The 12,883-nt window shown below is 41.7% G+C and overlaps 1 protein-coding gene across 6 annotated transcripts in view; it reads left to right on the forward strand.

The window, feature by feature from the left end:
• The window catches only part of sorcs2 (sortilin-related VPS10 domain containing receptor 2), an 848,688-nt gene that overhangs the window by 65,575 nt on the left and 770,230 nt on the right, over positions 1 to 12,883 (forward strand). The gene's annotated exons all lie outside the window — the stretch shown is intronic.

Below are 12,883 nucleotides of genomic sequence, written 5' to 3' on the forward strand. Positions count from 1 at the left end.
ATGATGGAGGCTTCAACGCTTGTTGTTTCTGCTTCATTTAGCATGCTGACGATAGTTCTTCTACCTTCCCAGCTGATATTTAAGATGTTTCGAAGACAGCGTTGATGGAACTTTTCAAGTGCCTTCATATATCGTCAGTACGTGGTCCAGCTTTCCGATGCGTACACAAGCGTGGGGATCATTACTGCTTTGTACATTGACGTTTTGGTGTTCGTTCGAATGTGACGATCATAAAAGACTCTTATTTGTAGAGGTCCATAAACTGTTCCTGCACATTTAAGATGATGTTGGATCTTGCCATTAAGGTCGACAATGGAAGAGAGGCGACTTCCAAAATATAGAAAGTGGTCCACATTTTCCAGTGTTGATTCGCCAAGTTGAATTGATGGTTCTATCTGATTTGTCTCATTTGGTGATGGTTGGTAGATCATTTGAGTCTTCTTGGAATTGCTGGGAAGTTCGTTTTGTGTATGCATGGTCAAAGGCAGTCAGAATCTGGTATTCTGAAAGAACTACAACACTGCTGTCATCTGTGCATTGGAACTCGACGAGGGAATTTGTGGATGTCTTGTTTTTGGGCAAGATTGAAAAGTCTGCCATCAGTCTTTTTTGCCAATTTCGATTCCTGGGGGTAGTTCATCCTTGATGACGTGGATGATTGCTGCAATAAAGATGGTGAACCAAGTTGGGACAATCACACATCCCTGTTTTCCTCCAGGTTTGACTGGTACTGTTGCTGACCATGGCAGTGGCAAACATGCCATCGTGGAGGAGTCTCAGGATGCGAATGTACTTTTCAGGGCATCCTTAAGTGGATAGGACATCCCATAGAAGTTCCCTTGATACTGAGTCAAAGGCTCTGGTGAGGTCGATGAATGCCAAAGACAAAGGTTGAAGTTGTTCGTGACATTTTTTCTTGCAGTTGTCGCATTGCGAAGATCACACAGAATCACCATAAAAGCTTCTCTACCCCACAAGGTGACAATCCATGGAGAAGTTTGTGCAAGATGAAAATTTAGCTAATGGAAAGCTTTCTCCATGATCCCCATAGACCTCACTTCACCTGGTCTCGTAACTTCGATACTTGTTCATGCTTTCTTAATGTCTAGAGCAGAATTTCTCACATCACCTCTGTTAATGGACAGTGTTTAGTCTAAAACTATATTTGGGTCGAGAGCCAAGTGATCTTGGTGAAACTCTGAGCACGGTGGACCAAAACCTTAATAGCATCATTGAAACCTCCATGGATTTATGGTTGCGATCTTTTAATCATAAGTGGATAGTTTCAGACTGTTAGATGGAAGTACTGGAATAGTTTGGATCGAAGTTCTGGCCCTGATGAAACCGAAATCCTTAGAATTATAAATGGGATGTTAATGGGGATAATCTTTGGAAAATTCAATTTGTTGATCAGTGAATTGAACCTATTGCATCGAGGAATGCCTTCAGTCATGCAGCTCAGAAATGGACCTTTTGGTTCAATGTGTCCATGCTGACCACCAAGAACCCATCTAGGCTAATTCCAGTTACCAGCATTTGGTCTAGAGCTATCTGCGCTTTGTCACCCTGCTCTGATCAGGTCTCTTCTTTCTGCACATCCATTACTGAAGCAGCTCTGCTGGAAGTGGTGCTTGCACAATGTGTCACCTTGTCAGATCTGGTTGAGGAGGTTGCACCTATGAGGCCACAAGCTAGATTGGCAAGATTTTGCAATAAATCAATAGAGTAACGTGCAGTGAGATTGACATAGCATGGCATTATCCAAGGAAGCGTGTTAAGATTGTTCTGGGAACCTTTCATCTGATGATTGTAATCTTAAAGAGACTTAAAAATAGCACGAGGGTGACAGAGAAAGCTATTTTCATACCATATTTGAAGTTGTCAAGGAGTTTATGAGCTACTACTGTAAAGATGATGACCTGTGATCCCAAGATCAAATGTGATGTGAATTTATTATTCTGCATTAGACTTGTCTGTTTCACAGACTCTAAAATGTTCCCATTACAGAAGTGCTGGATGTCATTTCCCTTATTTTTTAAATTTAATTTAACTTAGACATATAGCATAATAACAGGCTCTTTTGGCCCATGAACTTGTGCTGCCCAATTAGTCTACAAACCCCCCAAACATTGAAAGCTCACTCTTGTCCACCAAAAAGATTGAAAAATGGCCTGGTGCTTATAGATTGGGTCATAGCTGCTTCCTCAAGGCAACTACTACAGGTATGTAATGTAGGACTAGATGTTAATATCCCTTATTGCACTCCTGAGATGCTGCTAAACTCTGCGGAGTAGCCAAGTGAGTGGTGGCATCTTCTGGGTTATCAAGTGGCCGTCCTCCTTCCTCAGTGTTTCGCTGATCGACCCATGACTCCTCCGGAGGGTTTAGCAGTGAATCCTGGAGTCCTGGGCTCACCCCCTAGATGCCTTTCACTCACTTGGGGGCCCAAGTGGAATCCTTTCTCCTCATCCAGTGTCACTGACTATGCTTTTCAGCAGTTCTGGAGAGATCTTTAACTGCTTGTTGGTGCATCTTTCCTTCCACTCCCAACTCCCGGAGTGGCCTTGATGTTGATGTGGCTACAAATCCTCTGCTGCTTTCTTCAATCAGTTGGACCCTTGCCTTCCAGCCATGTTGCTGCACATCAGCGTATCTCATTTTATTGTGTTCTTAGGTCGCCTCCTCTGCATCCTCCCAGGACACTGGAAGTAAGAGTAGAATGAGCAGGTAGTAGGTTTCCTTGGGTTATAGTGATCAGCAGGAAGATTGTTTTTAAACTGCACTTAGTTCCCTAATCAAGAGGACCATCAAATCTACAAGGAGAAAGCTAAAGTTCAATGTTGGCTCCCTAATGGACATTGGTGGGCTCTTTAACGTCTTCCACTCACAATCCTGTTTTCTCTTTATCAATGTGCATACTAACTGCATTTATGCCTGAGGCTTATGACCTATTGAGGAGAATCCTGGCCAGCTCGCCTGCCTCTGGAATACGAGAGGGCATTGCATGACTACTATGCTGCTTGGCATAAATTGATTTATTCAACACTGACCATGAGTTGACCTCTTGATCATGTTATAGCATCCACCTTGTTTAGATTTTAAGTGATATGGAAAAGAGTGATTCATACATGGGTTCTTGTAGGTGCAGTGTGTGTTCATTGTCAGAGTTAAGGAAGGTTTGATTCCTATTTGTAAGTTTAGAAACTATAACTAAATAAGTTATGACAAGCCAAGCCATAACAACTTGAAATTTATAAATTCATATAATGTGTCACAGAAGATAGAAGAAAAAACATTCATATAACTGCTTTTTCATTTTAAAAAAATCCCTGACTTTGTGTTAGGCAAAGACTTGAGATAATCTTCAATTATTATTCTGCAGATTGACACAGCCCAGGAAAAAGCTCTACCCACCATCAAAACATCATTAAGGATTCACACCACCCAGCACACACTCCGTTCTTGCTGCTACTACCATCAGGAAAGAGGTTTTGGTGCCACATGACTCGCACCACCGAGTTCACCGCACCACCATCAGACTCCTCAACAACAAACTCAATCATTTAAGGACTTTCTGCCATGGTTTTGTTGGTACGTCAGTTATTATCATGGGTCCCTTTGTCTGCTTTGCATGATATTTTAAACAGTCTCACAGCTTGAAACAATCCTGTAAATGTCAGCATTTATCCCTGGCCAATAAACAGCAGTTCTGTCCCTCCTCTTGCATTTTTCCATTCCAAGATGTCCCTCATGCACCCTTTTTAGCATCTCTTGTCGCAGTGATTGAGGAATGATGCTGGAATATGGCTGACGTTCACCTCTAGGCCATTCTTCCTTCAGATTCTTGACAACCTTCTGTAGAACTGTGTCCTTTTCTGTTTCAGCTGTGATCTGCTTGAATTTCATGTTAGATATGGGAAGAGATTCCGTGATCAGGTTCATGTGGAGATTCACATCTGTCTCTGTGGAACTCTCAATGCGTGCTTCACTTTGCGTTGTTACCCTGGATAATGCATCAGCTAACACAATAGGTTTCCTTGGTGTGTACACCCTTTCAACTAGGCTTAAGTTTTCAGATGCTTTGTCACCATGCAGTAATTTATGTCCATATTGGACTACTGTGAACATGAGGTGGTACTCTTTTATCTTTAATTTTCACTTTGAGTTTACATGTTCCTTTCGTGTTGATGCTCTGTTCATTGTATACTTTGAGCAGTACAAGATTTGCATGGATGTATGGCTTTCTCTTCATTGCCCCAAATCCGTGCTAATAGATCAAATTGATCTTTGCCTGTGTCCAGCTTGAAAAGAGTATTTGTTCCATTTTAAAAAAAATATTTTATTTTTGTTTTTTTCCATAAATATACATAGAAAAATGCTCCGATATTTTATATAACTTTTTCTTTACAAAACAAACAAACAAAACTAAACAAACCCACAGTATAAATCCGCACGCTGTCATGGCTCACATTTATGTTAATCATCAAAAATTCTACATGGGGACGTCACTTGCATTTGTACTATAGCAGCATTTATTATTATCCTTTTTATTATTATATATATAATTACAATTGGGCCCATATATGATCCAAATATGGCTGCCATATGAATAAATATGTCACTATTTGTATGTAAGTTGTATGTAAGTTTGCGGATGACACAAAGATTGGTGGTGTTGTGGACAGTGAGGTAGATTACCGTAGATTAAAAGATGATTTAGGAAGGCTGGAGGTGTGGGCTGAGAAATGGCTGATGGAATTTAATACAGGTAAATGTGAGGTGCTACATTTTGGAAAGGCAAATTTAAATAGGTCATATACATTGAATGGTAGACAATTGAGGAGTGCAGAGCAACAAAGGGATTTAGGAGTTATGGTAAATACTACCCTCAAGGCTGATACTCAGGTAGATGGTGTGGTGAAGAAGGCATTTGGAATGTTGGCCTTCATAAATTGGAGTATTGAATTCAAGAGTAGGGAGGTTATAATGAAATTGAACAAGGCATTGGTGAGGCCAAATTTGGAGTACTGTGTACAGTTTTGGTCACCAAATTATAGGAAAGATATAAACAAAATAGAGAGAGTGCAGAGAAGGTTCACGAGAATGTTGACAGGATTTCAGGGTCCGAGTTACAGGGAAAGGTTGTGCAGACTGGGGCTTTTTTCTCTGGAGCGTAGAAGATTGAGACGGGACTTGATAGAGGTGTTTAAGATTTTAAAAGGGACAGACAGAGTAAATGTGGATAGGCTTTTTCAATTAAGAAAGGGGGAGATTCAAACTAGAGGACATGGTTTAAGATTGAAGGGGGGAAATTATAAGGGAAACATGAGGGGAAATTTCTTTACGCAGAGGGTGATGGGGATGTGGAATGAGCTTCTGGCAGACGTGGTCGAGGCGGGATCATTGGTTACATTTAAGGAAAGACTGGATCGTTACATGGATAGGAGGGGACTAGAGGGGTATGGACCGGGTGCTGGTCAGTGGGACTAGGAGGGTGGGGATTTGCTACGGCATGGACTAGTAGGGCCGAACTGGCCTGTCTGTGCTGTAAGTGGTTATATGGTTAATTTTTTTTCTTAGGTATGCAACTTCATCTCAGCAGTCCATCATGCTATATATAGAGAGGAGTCAGATTTCCAAGTAATCACAATACATTTCTTAGCCACTGCCAAGGCTATTTTAACAAATAAAATATGGAATTTAGTTAATTTATTCCTTATTTCAATAAAGTTGCCCAAAAGATAAAGCAGGTCTGTCCAAGAAGGCCACTCCTTTTAGTATTTTAATAATATCCTGCCAGAAACGTCTCACCTTCACACACGACCACCTATTTCTATCCCAAACCTAAAACAGATTTCCAATATTTCAGATTTTGACTTAAGCAATTTCTGTGGTGTGAGATATAATTGGTGGAGGAAATTATATTGCACTAATCCGTACCTTGCATTTATAATTGACGTCATGTTATCCAAACACCAATCAGACCAACATCTTTCCGTTAGATCTGACTTCCATCTCTCTCATGTCTATCTATCTCAGTAAACCTGGTTTTACACTTTCATTTTGGAGAGCATAGTACATCTTAGTTATAAATTTAGGTGTATTCTCCAGCTAAATCGATTGTTCCATTTCACTAATTTCAGGTAAGACAAACTTGGTCCCCATCTTTCTCTTAGGAATGATCTTAGCTGGAGAAAGCAAAAGAAAGTCCCATTAGCCACTCTGTATTTATTTCTTAATTGTTCAAAAGACATAAGAGATCCCTCCTCATAACAATCATCAATAGATCTTATTCGTTTGTCATATCATGAATTCAATATTTTGTTACCCAGATTAATAGGCAGCAAGACATTTTTACATAATAATGTTCTTAATGACATACCTGCTTTTTTTTCCAATACACTCATTTATTTCTTGCCATATTCTAATCATATATATTAGTATTGGGTTATTTTATTTTATTATTAACTTAACATTCCACTTATAAATAAAGTCCTTCGCTGTCTCTTCTATTGAATTCAAACCCATTCGTTTCCAAGGACTGCCTTCTTCAAAAAAGAATGATTAAAAATCTTGCTTGTGCTGATAAATAGTATTTCTTAAAGTCTGGAAGTCAAAGTCCTCTCAAGAATATTTGTTCCATTTGTATGCAATGACAGTCCACTTGTCTTGCTTGACTCTGTTCACACTTGGCTGTTTGGAGTCTGTTGGTCTATAATCTTCCTGTACTATCATGCCGACAAAAAGTGTTTAACTGAGGGCAATGTTTTCTATAGTGTGTACAGTGTGCACACTTTCACTTCTGTTTTGTTTTCCTTTGGAAAAACATTGCTTTGCATAGTAATTCTGCACTTCGTACTTATTACTGATTTTTCCATCGGCTGGGCATTGTTTTGGTGGGTGTTTAGTGCTACATCATTTGCACTTGAATGTCTCTCCATCTTTTTATTGAGTCTTATATCTTGTTTTTTGTTTGTGTGTGTGGACACACAGTGTATCTAAGGCTATGCCTTCGTTTTCACTGGGTTTTGCACTCTCACCAACCTTTTTTTGCGTGCTGCAGATCTAAATCACTGGTGTGGCATATCTTCACAGCTCCAGCTAAGGTAAACTCTTTCCTCTCAGCAACCTCTCTCTCGCTTTCTTATCAATAATCTCAAACACAATTTGATTGTGATCATTGACTCTTGCAGTGATCCAAAATTACATGTTCTTGCTTTTAATTTCAAGTCTGTTTTTTAAAAAAAAGTATCAAAGCTCTCTTCCTGCAACTGTGTGTACCTCTCGAACGTTTCATTTTCTTTTGGTGAACAGTATTCATCAAACAGGTCGATAACCTTGTTGAATTTTCCCTGGTCTCCTGCCTTGGCAAAAAAAATGAATTGAAAACCTCTAGTGCTTGAGGTCCCACTACATTAAGTAGCAGTGCAATCTTCCTTGCATCAGATTTGCAATCGATTCCAATGACTTGGGTACAGCATAAATCATAATTTGAACAATGTCCACTTGTGGGCAACATTTCCAGTCCAATTTCCAGCATCAGGATTCTTCACACTTTCCATTTCTGATGATATCAATTGATACACTGCACACTCCTCGTGTTTCTTCCATTCCTGGTACCATGTGATGTTTATTTTTTAATAACAATTATACTTTATTAGCTAAAGTACACACATGACCATGTGGAGGCATCCATCTTGAATCCAACTGAAGCTGCAAAAAACTGATCTATGTCTCCCTCTAGTGGTCAAGAAGATAACTAGCACTCTATCATGACACATGGGAGCTAAGGAAAAGTGGCAGATTGGATCCAAAGTTAAATCCATCACAGGAAGCAAAGAGTTATGGTTATCAGATGCTTTGTGACAGGTTTGTAATGGGGTCTGCCTTTTGCTCCTTGTACATGACAAGAAACAAATAGCCAATATTCAAATGTAGGGGTAATTAAATATTTTGCAGATGATACAAAATTTTTGCATGTGAGTGATCATAGATCAGATAGCTATCGGCTGCAGGAAAATGATGGTGAGCTGGTCAGGTGGGCAGCTCAGGGATGTAGCCTTGAGAAGTTCCAGGTAATCCATGTGGGGAGGGCAAACAAGGTAATGAAATGCACAAATAATGATTGACTATCAGAAGGGTAGAGAATCAGCAGAATTACGGGGTTCTTAGTTATTTATCTATCGAGCTATTTATTTATCCGTTTATTTACATATTTGTCTATTTATTTCTTTATATTTTAAAAGGTAATTTATAGCAATTTTGCACTGTAATGCAGCTGCAAGCAATGAATTTCATGACACGTGTTCATGACATTAGATTCTGATTCTGAAATTCTGATTTTGATTCTGCCTTCAGGTTAAATAGGTTTTGGGGTGATTTTCATCATTGCCAATGGCATAGAGTTAATGGCAGGGTGGTTATGCTAGAAATGTGTAAAGTACGAGTCAGGTCGCAGCTTGAGTGACAACTAGTCACAACTAAACAGGAAGGATATGACTGCGTTGAAAATGTGACAGGAGTGATGTGGGATGATGTCACCATCACTGGAGAACCTCAGATGAGGAAAGATTATCTTGCTTGACATTGCTTTCTTTGAATAGAATGAAGGATGAGGAGTCATTGGAGTGTCTTAAATTATGAGAAGTGGCCTCTGGAATCACGGTGGACACGATGAAATAGCCACGCAAGGTGTTTTTAGAGTGAATCAAGTGGATTTACTCTTCAGAACGTGTGCAACCTTTTTAAAAGCCCAAACTACGCGCCTGGCACGCGCTGACATCATCACACACTGTCGTCACACAGTCGGTTCAATGCCTTCTGGGAGTTGTAGTGCTGCTATAGCGCCGCTACATGAAGACGCTGTTTACATCCGGTACCGCACGGATGGCAGTCTCTTCAATCTGAGGCGCCTGCAAGCTCACACCAAGACACAAGAGAAACTTGTCCGTGAACTACTCTTTGCAGACGATGCCGCTTTAGTTGCCCATTCAGAGCCAGCTCTTCAGCGCTTGACGTCCTGCTTTGCGGAAACTGCCAAAATGTTTGGCCTGGAAGTCAGCCTGAAGAAAACTGAGGTCCTCCATCAGCCAGCTCCCCACCATGATTACCAGCCCCCCCACATCTCCATCGGGCACACAAAACTCAAAACGGTCAACCAGTTTACCTATCTCGGCTACACCATTTCATCAGATGCAGGGATCGACAATGAGATAGACAACAGACTCGCCAAGGCAAATAGCGCCTTTGGAAGACTACACAAAAGAGTCTGGAAAAACAACCAACTGAAAAACCTCACAAAGATAAGCGTATACAGAGCCGTTGTCATACCCACACTCCTGTTCGGCTCCGAATCATGGGTCCTCTACCGGCACCACCTACGGCTCCTAGAACGCTTCCACCAGCGTTGTCTCCGCTCCATCCTCAACATCCATTGGAGCGCTTACATCCCTAACGTCGAAGTACTCGAGATGGCAGAGGTCGACAACATCGAGTCCACGCTGCTGAAGATCCAGCTGCGCTGGATGGGTCACGTCTCCAGAATGGAGGACCATCGCCTTCCCAAGATCGTGTTATATGGCGAGCTCTCCACTGGCCACCGTGACAGAGGTGCACCAAAGAAAAGGTACAAGGACTGCCTAAAGAAATCTCTTGGTGCCTGCCACATTGACCACCGCCAGTGGGCTGATATCGCCTCAAACCGTGCATCTTGGCGCCTCACAGTTTGGCGGGCAGCAACCTCCTTTGAAGAAGACCGCAGAGCCTACCTCACTGACAAAAGGCAAAGGAGGAAAAACCCAACACCCATCCCCAACCAACCAATTTTCCCCTGCAACCGCTGCAATCGTGTCTGCCTGTCCCGCATCGGACTTGTCAGCCACAAACGAGTCTGCAGCTGACGTGGACTTTTTACCCCCTCCATAAATCTTCGTCCGCGAAGCCAAGCCAAAGATAGCGCCGCTACATGAAGCTTAGATAGAGAGAAAGGGAAGGCTCATTTCTCTTTACAGAAGTTGATAGCCAGAGGGCATAGATTTAAGATAAGTCATAGAGGTGAGATGAAGAGAAGTACATTCCCCCACCCCCCCCAGTGAATGTTGTGAATTTGGATCTCAATGCCTGAAAGAACTGGAACGGAAGGAGATTTTACTGCACTTAATTCCTGGACATACACACAAGGTGCTGTGATTTTCAGCAATGTGTGTTTGAAAAGGTATTCTAGTTGCTTTCAAATAACAGCACCTGTAACATGGTGCTTTTGTTGGTGCTCAAGTTGCTTTCACAGTGATATGGGCAAGTTATACAGGCTGCTGAGATGCTTAGGCAGCTATATTGGTGGCAGTGGTGCTCTGTAGTATTATTAATGGTTAACATCTCAACGTGTGACAATGAAATGTAAATAAGAATATTTCAAGAAGTATGTGAAACTATGTTGCGTTGTTTTCCTTTGTAAATATATATATTGTGACGGCCTGCAATTGCGGAGATCGGGCTGGCACATCGCGTGGCAGCAGATACGGACAGAGATGGCTAAAGCGACTCCCAAGACAATGAACCGGCGGGGGTAAAAGCTGGAGCAGTACAAGACCAGCAGCCCTAAAATGGTGCTGGCCAAGTTGCTCAGCTAACAGATCAATAACAGGCTGGGGAAGAAGGGTATTCACATGCAAGTCCGTTATTGTTATTCATGCGGCTGATGTCAGCCAATCAAACAAACAGCAGCAACTCCAACTGTATAAAAGGAGCCTTCCCAGCCTCAATAAATCTCAGAGCTTAACCTCCCCTACTGCGAGTGTGTGTTTCTTTGTAGCAGTTGGCTACAATATATTATAATTGTGAATAAAGTTAATTTTTGTGTTTTTAAAAGGAGCTCCAGTGTTTGAAGCCTCTGTCAGGTTCTTTAAAGTCTGCTACCTGTGAAGACCCAGGAACAACCTCTAGGAGAATAGCCAGCACAGTGTACCTGCTGAGGTGGGGAAAGCAGTTGATGAGAGTGTTTTCAATGGAGTTCTAGCTAGCTTTCCACATTTAGCCCTCTTCTTAATCGGTATCACTTTGCTACCAGCTAGCTGGTGAAGATCAATAACCAATAAAGTTTCCTCCATTAGAAATGGACCGGGGGTATAAATTGGGAGGCAGAGACTTGTGGTCTGAAATGGCGTGTTACCATGCTGTATGTCTAAATTTAAAAAAAATTAATAGCGATGGGGAAGAAATGGTTAGTAAGTCTGTTGATTCATACTAAGGAGCCCTCTACCTGATGAAAGGAGGGAAAAGGCAGCATGTGTGTGGTGTGACAGGGGCTTTGGTACATTGGCTGCCTTACCTGGGCATCAGGAGTTGTAGAAAGGTTTCAGGAGGGGAGGGACCTTTTCACGATGTTTTGAGTTACTTCACACCCCCCCCCCCCCCCCCCACCTTGATCAGATCAGCTCCCGTGCCACACTGTGATATATCCATTCAGGATGCTTTTAAGGGGTGCCCTTGTAGAAATTATTGAGTTATATTCTAAGAAATTAGAGGCATTCTTGTGGATGTGCCAATCTAGTTGGGACAGGTCAGTTTATTGGAAAAGTGGGCAATGTTACTACCTTCACATTCACCAAACCTGGATGCCTCATTGTTCAACCATTGAAGATGTAAGTGTAAAGTTTGTATACACATCAAAATTTTTTTTATAATTCTATAACCAGGCACTGAGGCATTCCAAATCCCTCCATCTCTGATTGGGAAGGACATTAATGTGTCATTTTTCTCCATCTCCACCACCTTAGGCCTATGTGCTATGCAGTTTTTTTGGAGAATCATCTCCAGTCCTTTTTATCAACCTTCCATCTTCCAATATATTCTCTAAAATTCAGTGAGAGTATACTTGCCAGTGCATGATTGTTGCCGTTTCACCTGCTGATTGCATGATCATCAATGAGACAGAATACAAGTGATATGATTCACATTGTAGAGGACACACTGGATTATAGGTATGGGCAGATGAATGATTCTTGTACCCAGCAATCAAGGAAAGGTGCAGTAACTCTGGTGGCTGATATTTTGAAATTCTCCATGCTAAACCTCTCCCAGCTCCTTTTTAAATGTTTTTTAATTTAATTTTTAAAAATTAAGTTAACATTTAGACATACAGCACAGTAACAGCAGTGTTGCACTAACCTCCTTACTAACCATGCTTCTCTAAATTCCATTTCTGCTTTGAAGAAGCATCAATCATCCCAGTACCCAAGAAGAGTAGGGTGGGCTGCCTCAATGAATACTGCCCAGTAGCACTAACTTCTGCTGTGATGAAATGCTTTGAGAGGCTGGTCATGGCCAGAATTAACACATACCTAAGTAAAGATATGGACCCACTGTAATTTGCCTATCGTCAGAATCGCTCCATAGCAGATGCAATATTGCTGGCTCTCCACTCAACTCTGGATCACCTCAAAAACAACAATTCATACATATGGCTGCTCTTTGACTACAGCTTGGCCTTCAATACCATTATTCCCTCAGTGCTGGTTAAGAAGCTACAGATTTTCTGTCTCTGCATCCACCCTACCCCCCCCACCCCACCCCACCGCAATTAGATCCTTGACTTTCTCATTGGGAGACCACAGTCAGTACAAATTGGAAACAATGTCTTCTCCTCACTGACCCCAACAGAGGTGCACCCCATCCTTAGCCCACTGCTCTACTCATTATATAGCCATGACTGTGTGGCCTGGCACAATTCTAATGCCATCTACAAGTTTGCCTATGGCACCACAGTTGTTGGCAGATTCACAAACAGCAATGAGGAAGTGTACAGGAGGGAGATAGATCAGCTCATTGAATGGTGTAATGACAACAACCTTGTGCTCAACGTCAGCAACACCAAGGAGAAGATTGT

This window comes from Narcine bancroftii, chromosome 3 (genome assembly GCF_036971445.1).
Source record: "Narcine bancroftii isolate sNarBan1 chromosome 3, sNarBan1.hap1, whole genome shotgun sequence".
NCBI classification, from domain to species: Eukaryota; Metazoa; Chordata; class Chondrichthyes; order Torpediniformes; family Narcinidae; genus Narcine; species Narcine bancroftii.